General features: G+C 52.7%; 1 protein-coding gene across 1 annotated transcript in view; it reads right to left on the minus strand.

Moving 5' to 3' along the window:
* The window catches only part of ttc3 (tetratricopeptide repeat domain 3), a 129,326-nt gene extending 125,832 nt beyond the window's left edge, over positions 1–3,494 (minus strand). Inside the window, exon 1 of the mRNA XM_072585683.1 lies at positions 3,411–3,494. The gene's annotated coding sequence lies outside the window, so the exon portion shown is untranslated. The remainder of the gene's footprint in view (positions 1–3,410) is intronic.
* Positions 3,495–12,594: the final 9,100 nt, after the last annotated feature.

Genomic DNA, 12,594 nt, shown 5'->3' on the forward strand with positions numbered 1-12,594 from the left:
CCCCCTCGTCCTCTTCCTCCCCCCCCCACCCATTCCCCCTCGTCCTCTTCCTCCCCCCCCCACCCATTCCCCCTCGTCCTCTTCCTCCCCCCCCCACCCATTCCCCCTCGTCCTCTTCCTCCCCCCCCCACCCATTCCCCCTCGTCCTCTTCCTCCCCCCCCCACCCATTCCCCCTCGTCCTCTTCCTCCCCCCCCCCACCCATTCCCCCTCGTCCTCTTCCTCCCCCCCCCCACCCATTCCCCCTCGTCCTCTTCCTCCCCCCCCCACCCATTCCCCCTCGTCCTCTTCCTCCCCCCCCCCACCCATTCCCCCTCGTCCTCTTCCTCCCCCCCCCCACCCATTCCCCCTCGTCCTCTTCCTCCCCCCCCCCACCCATTCCCCCTCGTCCTCTTCCTCCCCCCCCCCACCCATTCCCCCTCGTCCTCTTCCTCCCCCCCCCCACCCATTCCCCCTCGTCCTCTTCCTCCCCCCCCCCACCCATTCCCCCTCGTCCTCTTCCTCCCCCCCCCACCCATTCCCCCTCGTCCTCTTCCTCCCCCCCCCCACCCATTCCCCCTCGTCCTCTTCCTCCCCCCCCCCACCCATTCCCCCTCGTCCTCTTCCTCCCCCCCCCCACCCATTCCCCCTCGTCCTCTTCCTCCCCCCCCCCACCCATTCCCCCTCGTCCTCTTCCTCCCCCCCCCCACCCATTCCCCCTCGTCCTCTTCCTCCCCCCCCCCACCCATTCCCCCTCGTCCTCTTCCTCCCCCCCCCCACCCATTCCCCCTCGTCCTCTTCCTCCCCCCCCCCACCCATTCCCCCTCGTCCTCTTCCTCCCCCCCCCCACCCATTCCCCCTCGTCCTCTTCCTCCCCCCCCCCACCCATTCCCCCTCGTCCTCTTCCTCCCCCCCCCCACCCATTCCCCCTCGTCCTCTTCCTCCCCCCCCCCACCCATTCCCCCTCGTCCTCTTCCTCCCCCCCCCCACCCATTCCCCCTCGTCCTCTTCCTCCCCCCCCCACCCATTCCCCCTCGTCCTCTTCCTCCCCCCCCCACCCATTCCCCCTCGTCCTCTTCCTCCCCCCCCCACCCATTCCCCCTCGTCCTCTTCCTCCCCCCCCCACCCATTCCCCCTCGTCCTCTTCCTCCCCCCCCCACCCATTCCCCCTCGTCCTCTTCCTCCCCCCCCCACCCATTCCCCCTCGTCCTCTTCCTCCCCCCCCCACCCATTCCCCCTCGTCCTCTTCCTCCCCCCCCCACCCATTCCCCCTCGTCCTCTTCCTCCCCCCCCCACCCATTCCCCTCGTCCTCTTCCTCCCCCCCCCACCCATTCCCCCTCGTCCTCTTCCTCCCCCCCCCACCCATTCCCCCTCGTCCTCTTCCTCCCCCCCCCACCCATTCCCCCTCGTCCTCTTCCTCCCCCCCCCACCCATTCCCCCTCGTCCTCTTCCTCCCCCCCCCACCCATTCCCCCTCGTCCTCTTCCTCCCCCCCCCACCCATTCCCCCTCGTCCTCTTCCTCCCCCCCCCACCCATTCCCCCTCGTCCTCTTCCTCCCCCCCCCACCCATTCCCCCTCGTCCTCTTCCTCCCCCCCCCACCCATTCCCCCTCGTCCTCTTCCTCCCCCCCCCACCCATTCCCCCTCGTCCTCTTCCTCCCCCCCCCACCCATTCCCCCTCGTCCTCTTCCTCCCCCCCCCACCCATTCCCCCTCGTCCTCTTCCTCCCCCCCCCACCCATTCCCCCTCGTCCTCTTCCTCCCCCCCCCACCCATTCCCCCTCGTCCTCTTCCTCCCCCCCCCACCCATTCCCCCTCGTCCTCTTCCTCCCCCCCCCACCCATTCCCCCTCGTCCTCTTCCTCCCCCCCCCACCCATTCCCCCTCGTCCTCTTCCTCCCCCCCCCACCCATTCCCCCTCGTCCTCTTCCTCCCCCCCCCACCCATTCCCCCTCGTCCTCTTCCTCCCCCCCCCACCCATTCCCCCTCGTCCTCTTCCTCCCCCCCCCACCCATTCCCCCTCGTCCTCTTCCTCCCCCCCCCACCCATTCCCCCTCGTCCTCTTCCTCCCCCCCCCACCCATTCCCCCTCGTCCTCTTCCTCCCCCCCCCACCCATTCCCCCTCGTCCTCTTCCTCCCCCCCCCACCCATTCCCCCTCGTCCTCTTCCTCCCCCCCCCACCCATTCCCCCTCGTCCTCTTCCTCCCCCCCCCACCCATTCCCCCTCGTCCTCTTCCTCCCCCCCCCACCCATTCCCCCTCGTCCTCTTCCTCCCCCCCCCACCCATTCCCCCTCGTCCTCTTCCTCCCCCCCCCACCCATTCCCCCTCGTCCTCTTCCTCCCCCCCCCACCTCGTCCTCTTCCTCCCCCCCCCACCCATTCCCCCTCGTCCTCTTCCTCCCCCCCCCCCCCATTCCCCCTCGTCCTCTTCCTCCCCCCCCCCCCCATTCCCCCTCGTCCTCTTCCTCCCCCCCCCCCCCATTCCCCCTCGTCCTCTTCCTCCCCCCCCCCCCCATTCCCCCTCGTCCTCTTCCTCCCCCCCCCCCCCATTCCCCCTCGTCCTCTTCCTCCCCCCCCCCCCCATTCCCCCTCGTCCTCTTCCTCCCCCCCCCCCCCATTCCCCCTCGTCCTCTTCCTCCCCCCCCCCCCCATTCCCCCTCGTCCTCTTCCTCCCCCCCCCCCCCATTCCCCCTCGTCCTCTTCCTCCCCCCCCCCCCCATTCCCCCTCGTCCTCTTCCTCCCCCCCCCCCCCATTCCCCCTCGTCCTCTTCCTCCCCCCCCCCCCCATTCCCCCTCGTCCTCTTCCTCCCCCCCCCCCCCATTCCCCCTCGTCCTCTTCCTCCCCCCCCCCCCCATTCCCCCTCGTCCTCTTCCTCCCCCCCCCCCCCATTCCCCCTCGTCCTCTTCCTCCCCCCCCCCCCCATTCCCCCTCGTCCTCTTCCTCCCCCCCCCCCCCATTCCCCCTCGTCCTCTTCCTCCCCCCCCCCCCATTCCCCCTCGTCCTCTTCCTCCCCCCCCCCCCCCATTCCCCCTCGTCCTCTTCCTCCCCCCCCCCCCCATTCCCCCTCGTCCTCTTCCTCCCCCCCCCCCCCATTCCCCCTCGTCCTCTTCCTCCCCCCCCCCCCCCATTCCCCCTCGTCCTCTTCCTCCCCCCCCCCCCCATTCCCCCTCGTCCTCTTCCTCCCCCCCCCCCCCATTCCCCCTCGTCCTCTTCCTCCCCCCCCCCCCCATTCCCCCTCGTCCTCTTCCTCCCCCCCCCACCCATTCCCCCTCGTCCTCTTCCTCCCCCCCCCACCCATTCCCCCTCGTCCTCTTCCTCCCCCCCCCACCCATTCCCCCTCGTCCTCTTTCCCCCCCCCTCCCCCTTCTCCCCCTTCTCCTCTCCTCTCCTCCGATCTCCCCCTCCCTCCCTCAGTGTCGACCCCGTCTCTTACCTTTTCCTGTTTTCTGTCAGCCGCCGACCGGATCCTTCAAACTGCCAGCCGCCGACGCACTGCACCTTGCGTCACTTCCGCCCCTCTCCCGGCTCCTGTGACGTCCCTGACTCTCACGGCCCCCTCTGGCGGCCGCATTGATCGCTGCAACCGGAAAGAAAATGCTGCAGATGCTGCCAACCTGAGATAAACAGGGCAGCATCTGGGGAATAGAGTGGGCGCATGCAAGATCGCTTTATTTTTGAGCTGATTGTGGAGTGGACTGTAAAATTGGGAGGCTGATCGAATTTTCTGGTGATTACCTTCTCAGCTTCTTGCGTGTGCATGCACAGAAAAAAATGCCAGTTAACTGGCAGCAAAGTGTGTCCTCTGCCAAGCAGAGACCTTCTGGACCAAAAAAAGCAAATTCTTGGAAAAGCGTAGCAGATCTGGCAGCTTCTGTGGAGAGAAATCAGAGTTAACATTTTGGGTCAAGTGACCTTCTTCAGAACTGATGGTAGCTGGAAAATGTGGGTGTTATGGCAGAGGATGGGGAGGGAGTAAATGATAGGTTAGAACCCAAAGAGAGAGAAAACCAGTTGGACAAGACAGAGGAATAGATAACAATTGGCCAGGTGAGTGAATTGCTGTTCATAGAAACTGTTGGTGGCTAACAATGGGCACCAACTGAGAGACCTTCTGGGCACCAACTTCCAAGTCCAAATCATTGCACCCAGTCCTTGGGTGAAGTACGTCTTTCATTACAGTTCCAGACAGGTTACCCAATCTATTCAGCTCGTGGGTGAGCTGAGATGAACAGGCTCCCTCTCCTTCATCCATTGCATCCCTCCTTTGTTTGCAACAGGTTAATTTAAGAAAGAGGCCCTTCCCTTGTAGATAGATTCAAATAACGGTATGTTTGAAGAAGAGGACAAAGTGAGGACTGCAGATGCTGAAGATCATAGTCAAGAGTGTGGTGCTGGAAAAACACAGCAGGTCAGGCAGTATCCAAGGAGCAAGTGAATCAAGTTTTCGGGCATAGGCTCATTCCTGATGAAGGGCTTATGTCTGAAACGTCGATTCTCCTGCTCCTTGGATGCTGCCTGACCTGCTGTGCTTTCCCAGCACCACACTCTCAACGATGCTTGAAAAAGAGCCAATTTAAACAGTATTACTAGAATTAGAAAAAGAGTGATTTTATTAATTGCTGCATGCAATAAGAAATTGATTGATTGTTGTCACGTACTGAAATGCAGCGAAAAGTGTGTTTTGCACAGTATACAGATTGTACCATGCAAAGTGCATCAGGGTAGCAAAACAGAGTGCAAAACACAATGTTCCAATTGCAGGGAAGGTGCAGAGAGCAAGATCAGAATGAACATTTCAGAGGCCATGTAGAAGTCTGATAAAAGCAGGGAAGAAACTGTTCTCGAATATGTTAGTACATTTTTTAAAACTTTTCTATCTTCTGCCTAATGGAAGAGGGTGGAAGAGCGTATAACCAGTTTGGGATTGGTCTTTGATTATGTTGGTTGTTCTTCCAAAGCAGCGGGAAGTATAGATGGAATTGACGGATGCAAGGCTGTTTTGAGAGATGGACTGGGCTGTGTACATCCTGTAGTTTCTTGAGGTCTTTTCGAAGAGCAGTTGTCATATAATGCTGTGATACATCCAGATAGATGCTTTATGTGGTGCACATAAAAAAATTGATAAGATATATTAGCTCAACATCCACAGATTTGAAATGAAGAAAATGTAAAAAGATTATCGCAAAAAATATTTTTATAGGCCAGTTTCAGGATTCTTTGTGAAAAGCAGATAAAGCAACATTGCAGCTATTGAAGTGGAAATTACAAGTCAAGTTGAAATTGGTACAGGTACACAATCCTTTATCTGAAATCTGAAAAGCTCCGAAATCTGAAAATCTTTTTGCGGAGTGTGGAACGTCGTTCTGGCATGTGAACAGGTGACCCAACTCCACTGCCACTCGAACCATGTCACTCAGATGTGACGTGGCGGTGTGGCCCAGCATTGGCAGGCACCAATTGTGTCTCAGCGCTCACACTATTCAGACACGTGACTGCCGTTAGGTAATTCTTTTTATTTCACTGTGAAAATGACATTTATTCCGAAATCGGAAAAATTCCAACTTCCGAAAATCAACTGGCCTCAAGGATTTCGGAAAAAGGATTGTGTACCTGTAGTTACAGAACTGCAGGTGCTGGAAATGAGAAACAAAAGCAGATCTTGCTGGAAAAACTCAGCCGGCTTAGTAGCATCTATGGAAAGAAATTAGAGTTAACAGTGCAGATCCGGTGACCCTTCTTCAGAACTGATGGTAGCTCAGGAAAAGTTGCTTTTTAATGCAGAAGATAGGGTAGGAACAGGGGGTAATGATTAAATGATATGTGGAGATGGAGCCCAAAGAGAGAACAGAACAGTTGGCCAGACAAAGGAGTAGTTAATGGTCAGCCTCGAAGAATCAATGGCTGCTAATAGGGAGTACTAATGGCTAACAATTGATAGTGTGTGATAACATGTGACAACAAGACCTGATGTATAGGGGTTGGGGTAAGGGCATGGGAGAAGGTGCCTCAAACCCTAAAATTGTTGAACTCAATATGAAGTCCAGAAGGCTGTAGAATTCCTAGAGGAAAATGAGGTGCTGTTCTTCTAGCTTGTGCTGAGCTTCTCTGGAGCACTGCAGCAAGCCTGAGACAGAGGTGTCGATGAGGGAAGAGAGTGTTATGTTGATGTGGAAGGCTTTTGCAAGCTCTGGGTCCTTTTTGTGGACAGAACATAGGTATTCAGCAAAACAGTCAGCCGGTCTACTCTTTATTTCCCCAATGTAGAAGAGACCACATTGTGAGCACTAATGCAGTAGATGAGATCATTGTTAGTTGTTATCTAGGTTGGTAGTTGAAAAGTTGGTTTCACAATCTTTTGTTTTCCAGATTGGTTGAAATCCAGTTGGCCTCAGTAGCCATTTGGCCATCGAGTCTGCAGCGACTCTCCAAAAAGCATTCCATTCAGTACCAGCTCCCCACCCTATCCCCTTAACCCTGATTTACTACAGCTAATCCACCTAGCTTGCACATCCCTTGACACTACAGGGCACGGCCAATCCATCTGCAAACCTTTGAACTCTGAGAGGAATCCAGAGCACCCAGAGGAAACTTAAAAATACAGGGGGAACAACGTGCAAACTCCACCCAAGGCTGGAATCAAACCCACATCCCCGGCACTGTGAAACAGCAGTGCTAACCACTGAGCTGCTGTGCCCCTCTTCACCTGATTACATTTCAGCATTCATTGAGAGAGAGAGTGTTTTTGTTGACTGCTCCCTTTTTGTCTGATAACTAGTGTGCGCCTAACACTCAGCAACAAAGAGGAGACTAGGTGATACTAATTCAACTGTGACATTTTCCGTTCATTCATTGGATGTGAGCATCGATGATTGGGCCAGCATTTATTGCCCATCCCTCATTACCCAGAGGCAGATAAGATTACTGGGGATCTGGAGTCACACATCGGCATTTTTTCCACAATCGATATGTGGGCGGCCCAGTGGCACAGTGGTTAGCACTGCTGCCTCTCAGCGCCAGAGACCCGGGTTCAATTCCCGCCTCAGGCGACTGACTGTGTGGAGTTTGCACGTTCTCCCCGTGTCTGCGTGGGTTTCCTCCGGATGCTCCGGTTTCCTCCCACAGTCCAAAGATGTGCAGGTTAGGTGAATTGGCCATGCTAAATTGCCTGTGGTTTGTGTGCTGTTATGAGCCCTAGTGGTCGCAGTAGTCTGGCTGTCAGTTCTGAAATGGTCTTGATGTATGGTAGTGTGGATAGTCCTTTGGGTTGCGGCATGTCCTCGTTCCGTTGTCTTTCCCTTAGGCATCATCACACAAACTGGCTAAAGAACTACAGCAGAAACTGAAACACCTGATCAGCGGATCCAGACACTCTACAGTCAACACAGGAATTCTTGGACATCATCAGAAATATACATATAGACAAGGAAGAAACTATGGTCTCATTCGATGTAACGGCACTGTTCACCTCTATCGACAAAACCCTAGCCAGAGAAACAATAGCCAACCTGGTGGACATACAGAACAGAGAACAGGTCGGTGAACCTATCAACAAAGACTGCATACTCAAACTACTGGACCTGTGCCTCACAACACACTTCACATTCAACAACCAAATATATGAACAAATCAACAGCACACCCATGGGCTCACCGATCTCTGGACTCATAGCAGAAGTGGTAATGCAAAGATTAGAACAAACAGTCTTACCGCAAATTCAACCCAAACTCTGGGTCAGATATGTGGATGACACCTTTGTAATCATTAAAAACACAAATAGAGAACACACACCGGATCATCAACGCCACACTCACAGGAATCCGATTCACTAGAGAGGAAGAAAAGGACAACCAACTCCCATTCCTAGACGTGATGGTACAGAGAACACCGAACGGAGAATTCACCACAAAGGTATACAGGAAAGCCACACACACAGACCAAATCCTGAACTACGAAAGCAACCACCCCAACACACACAAACGAAGTTGCATCAAGACACTGTTCAAAAGGGCCACAACACACTGCAGTATACTAGAACTGCAAAAAGAGGAAGAACACCTATACAATGTATTCGCCAAAAACGGATACCATCGCAATTTCATCAACAGATGCCTAAGGGAAAGACAACGGAACGAGGACATGCCACAACCCAAAGGACTATCCACACTACCATACATCAAGAACATTTCCGAACTGACAGCCAGACTATTGCGACCACTAGGGCTCATAACAGCACACAAACCAACAGCCACTCTCCGACAACAACTCACCAGAACGAAGGACCCGATACCCAGCATGAGCAAAACCAATGTAGTGTACAAAATCCCATGCAAGGACTGCACAAAACACTACATCGGACAAACAGGAAGACAGCTAATGATCCGCATCCATGAACACCAACTAGAAACAACACGACCAGCTATCCTTAGTAGCCACACACGCAGATGACAAGCAACATGAATTCGACTGGGACAACACTACTATTATAGGACAAGCCAAACAGAGAACAGCCAGGGAATTCCTAGAGGCATGGCACTCGTCCACAGATTCAATCAATAAGCACATCGACCTGGACCCAATATACCGACCACTGCAACGGACAACCGGAAGCGGCAGAGACAAACCACTATAAATGCCAGAGGAAACATCACAGAAGCGCTTCACAGGAGGCTCCCAAGCAGTGAGGATGTTACCTAGACAGGGGACGAAACGTCTGCAACACAAATTCCCAGCTCGGCGAACAGAACCACAACAACGAGCACCCGAGCTACAAATCTTCTCACAAACTTTGAGCCTTCTTCAATGCCCTGTATACCTATGATTCCACTTTCAGAGAATAGTGCTCCTGAACTGCAAAGTCCCTCTGTTCCACTACACTTCTTAAGGCCTTACCATTCACTGTGGAACTTCTACCTTGATTTTTCAAAATGCAAGACCTCACACCTATCTATATTAAACTCCATTTGCCATTTCTTGGCCCACTTCCCCAGCTGATCAAGATCCTGCTGCAATTTCTGATAACCTTCCTCATTGTTCATGATACCATCTATTTTCATATCATCTGCAAACTTACTAATCATGCCTTGTACATTCTCACCCAAATCATTGATATAGATAATAAACAGCAATGGGCCCAGCACCAACCTCTGAGGTACTCCACTATTCACAGGCCTCCAGTCTGACAAGCATCCTTCCATTATTACCCTCTGCTTCCTACCATCAAGCCAATTGTGTATCCAGTTTGTTAGCTCCCCCTGGTAACCGCCTAGTCTTCACCAATACATGAGAAATGCACTTAGAACAACAGGAACCCACTTCCAAAAGTTCATCTCAAACAAACAATGCAGTAGGTGTATCACTGACAGACCAACCTCAAAGAAAAGTAAATCTAATATGGACTCAGAAATGTCAAACTGCTTTTGGAAAGCTGAAGGCTACTTGAACAAATGAGCATGTTTGTAGCTCCAAACTTTAGCAAGCATTTAAAATAGACATTGATGTGAGTGACATTGGGATAGGTGCTTCCACTTTCAGGAAGACAAATCTGAAATAGGGAGACCAGTTGGGTACATTTCCAAAAAGCTAAACCAACACCAGACTACTCCACAAAACAAAGTAATTCACAATGGAAAGTGAAATGATCGGTTTATTATTGGTTCTCAAACACTTTGAGATATATATTCAAAATGGGTGCAGAGACCCCACAGGCTCTACCGACCATAACTTACTGCAAAAGCTGAGACCCAGAATTCTTGGTTACTCTGTTGGAGCTTGTTCTTTCAACCGTACCACCTAAAAATATTGCTGGGAGGTAGAATGTGACTGCAGATGCCCTGTCTAGTACTTAAAGAGACCCAATTAGAACTGAAAAGCTAACTGACCAAGACAAGAGAAATGTACATGTGCACAAGTGTAGAACTTGTGCAAGCATGGATCTCATTTCATTCATGCTGTGGGAGAGGTGTTATGATGATGGATCAGAACCCCAACGTACTGTTAGACATTTGCCAATTTTAATTTCAGAATGTGTTGGTTTTGAAAGGTGAACTGCTACAGTAAAACCGTAGACTTAAAGTTGGTGACTGACAAAATTCTATGTGAAGCCAAATGAAATCATTCAAACCTTTAACAAGAGATAACGAAGAGGCTGACTATGTCTCTGCTCTCAGCAGAAAACCACATCCTGTGGACATTCCTCGGAGAGATGTGGCAGTCCATTAAACAAAATATAGGAGCAAATTACTGAAAGTGCTGGAATCTGTAATGAAAACAAAAAAAAAGCTGGAAATCACAGCAAGTTAGGCAGCATCCATGGAGAGAAAGCAAGTGAATGTTTCGAGGCCGTATGACCTTTCAAGGGAGCATGTGGACATGTCTGCATTGCTATCACCACCATCACCATTGCCCTTAACCCTTAACCCATTCCCCAGGAATTTACAAAGACAGGGGTTAAAATATCTGTTTCAATTCTACTGGAGTGGACCAATGTGACTGAATGTTCTCGTCTGTACTAATCTACATTCAAGCATTAGCTTTGCTATCAAGGTCACACTCAAAGAGCTGTCCTCTGGTTTCTACCATGTTGCAGATAAAGATGTCCCTGTATCTGCGTGGGTTTCCTCTGGGTGCTCCGGTTTCCTCTCTCAGTCCAAAGATGTGTGGGTCAGGTGAATTGGCCATGTTAAATTGCCCATAGTGATAGGTGCATTAGTCAGAAGGAAGTGGGTCTGGTTGGGTTAACCTTCAGAGGGGCTGAGTGGAGTGGTTGAGCTGAAGGGCCTGTTTCCACACTGTAGGGAATCTAATCTAATCTAATCCAATTGAACTCCAAGTACTGCTAACCAGTTAGGGGAAACCCTAACCTCCAGCATTCTTATGAAATATATTTGAAGCATTCAAGATCACAATTATTCTGATGCAGTACAGAAACTGCTTGTGCTGTCAATCAGATTGGTGTCATACAACACAGATTTAAAATAATTGTCAGAAGAAATTGAGACGACATGAGAAAACATTTCTGCACTCAGTGAGCTGTTTGGATCTGGGATGCACTGTTTGAGGATCGATACTTGCATTCCAAAGATAATTGAAAGCATTTTGAAGGGGCAATTCTAAAGGACAAGATGACAGGAAAGGGATCTGAATGATTCTGGGTTTTCAACTTTACCATTACTTGTGGAAATACATAGGATGATCAAGCTGCATGAAGAAGAAATTCTTCCATTGTCCAGCTTCATAAACTGCACTCTTCTAGTTCCATTCTTAATTTGTCTAATGACATTCAGAGAATTATGCACAAGATTTTCCATATCACTCCTGAACTATGGCTTGTGTCCCTAAGACAAGAATACTTGTCGCCCTTCTAGAGGAAGGATTTTGTTAAACTTGGGAGTATGCAGAAAAGGCTTACAAGGATGTTGCCAGGACTGGAGGGTTTGAGCTATGCAGAGAGGCTGGATAAGCTGGGTGTAGTGATTGGAACCAGCTGCATTTTGTTGACGACAAGATTCTTGATTGGGGTTGTTAACCTGGGTTAGAAAAAAAAAGATCAATATGTTCTCCACACAGCATTGCTCTTTGATGTGAAGGGCAGTGCTTGTCACTGGCCACTCGGGTGTTTTCCTATCTTCCTGGTGGTGGAAATTGAATAAAGATTTGTATCTCACACCTGCACACACACACCATGGGTGCTGGGGAAAAAAAATAAGCACTACCGCAGTTAGGCGGTAGTGTGGGGGTTAGAAAAGAATAAAAAAAAACCAGGAGATTCACACAGTATTGTCCTTTGATGTGAAGGGCAGTGCTTGTCACTGGCCACTCGGGTGTTTGCCTATCTTGAGAGTTGGATCAGTGCGTGTGTACGTGCAAGGACTCTCCTCCTTGAAGGGGACTCTCCCTGTTGCTGCTTGGGGCCTGCCTCACTGCTGCTGCCTGGGACTTGCCTTGGGGCCCCTCCCCAGGACCTCCACCATTGCTGCTGCTGTTGCCTGAGGCCCACCTCCCCTGCTGCTGCCTGGGACTTGCCTTGGGGACCCTCCCCAACAGACCTGCTCCCACCACTGCACCGACTGAGGGACTGCCCAGGACTTGCCAGAGGCCTGCTTTCCACCACCGAGGACTGGGACACCATTTTGGGGCTGCCTGGGACTTGCCTTGGGGCCCCTCCCCAGGACCTCCACCATTGCTGCTGCTGTTGCCTGAGGCCCACCTCCACTGCTGCTGCCTAGGACTTGCCTTGGGGTCCCTCCCCAACAGGCCTACCCCCACCACTGCTGCAACCAAGGAACTGCCCAGGACTTGCCAGAGGCCTGCCTCCACTGCTGCTGCCTGGGACTCGCCTTGGGCCCCTCCCCACAACCTCCACCACTACTGCTGCTGCTGCCTGGGACTTAATTTTGGGGTTGCCTGGGACTTGGCTTGGGGACCCTCCCCAACAGGTCTGCCCCCCCCACTGCTGTGACCAAGGGCCTGCCCAGGACTTGCCAGAGGCCTGCCTGCCTCCACCACCGTTGCCTGGAACTCGCCTTGGGCCCCTCCCTACAACCTCTGCCACTACTGCTGCCTTGGACTCAATTTTTGGGGCTGCCTGGGACTTGCCTTGGGGGCCTTCCCCAACAGGT

Source organism: Chiloscyllium punctatum, chromosome 15 (genome assembly GCF_047496795.1).
Source record: "Chiloscyllium punctatum isolate Juve2018m chromosome 15, sChiPun1.3, whole genome shotgun sequence".
NCBI lineage: Eukaryota > Metazoa > Chordata > Chondrichthyes > Orectolobiformes > Hemiscylliidae > Chiloscyllium > Chiloscyllium punctatum.